An 893-nucleotide genomic window follows, 5' to 3' on the forward strand; every position below is an offset into this window, starting at 1 on the left:
ATCTGCATTTTCAGAGGGAATATGAACGAAGATCCAAATAGGCATCTAATGGACTTCGAGGAGATTATGAACACCTTTCAATACAATGGGGTGTCACAGGATGCAGTGTATTTAAGGGCATTCCCCTTTTCACTTAAAGATGATGCAAAGTAGTGGCTTCGAAGCTTGCCAAATGGATCAATTAGAATATGAAAGGAAATGACCAGAAAACCTCTTGATAAATATTTCTCCTCAGCTAAGATGATCAAGTTTAGAAGAAAAATCCATAACTTCTGCCAGAAAGAGAATGAAATTGTTTTTGAAGCATGAGAGAGGTTTAAGGAGATAGTTAGGAGGTGTCAACATAGCGGAATTGAACTCTGGATGCAAATCCAAGATTTTTGGGATGGATTGACACCGACCTCGCGTAGAACATTGAGCAATGCAGTTGGAGGCCTCTTTATGAAGAAGACTCCAAAGGAGATAGTTACAATTCTTGATAAATTATCCAAAGATGCTAATCAGTGGCCCTCTGATAGTGTGGAAAGAAGAAAATAAATTGGTGTTCACCAAGTTGATGCTATTACATCTGCGCAAGTACAGCTTGATGCTATGGCTAAAGAAATACGAAAGCTAACTGTAGCTTTGATGCAAAATGTACACCACACAGCTTGTGATATATGTGGAAGAGGACACCCTACTCATGAGTGTCAAGCCTCAACTGAGGAAGTGAATGCTATAGGAAACTATAATTTTAATGCAATGGGTCAGAGGCACCCTGGTGTTTTATGGAGTTTACCTGGGGGTACTAAAAATGCATGGCAACAAAACAACCCCAGATTCCAGGAACAAGGAGATCCAGATTTTCAAAATCAGCAGAGGCAGTAGTATCAACTTCTATAGTCGAATCAACC

The 893-nt window shown here is 39.8% G+C and overlaps 1 non-coding gene across 1 annotated transcript; it reads right to left on the minus strand.

The window, feature by feature from the left end:
• Nucleotides 1-246: 246 nt before the first annotated feature.
• LOC142173990 (small nucleolar RNA R71) lies at nt 247-353 on the minus strand. Its single transcript, XR_012703354.1, has one exon. It is a non-coding gene; the product is annotated as a small nucleolar RNA R71 (small nucleolar RNA).
• Nucleotides 354-893: the final 540 nt, after the last annotated feature.

This window comes from Nicotiana tabacum, chromosome 19 (genome assembly GCF_000715075.1).
Source record: "Nicotiana tabacum cultivar K326 chromosome 19, ASM71507v2, whole genome shotgun sequence".
Taxonomy (NCBI): Eukaryota; Viridiplantae; Streptophyta; class Magnoliopsida; order Solanales; family Solanaceae; genus Nicotiana; species Nicotiana tabacum.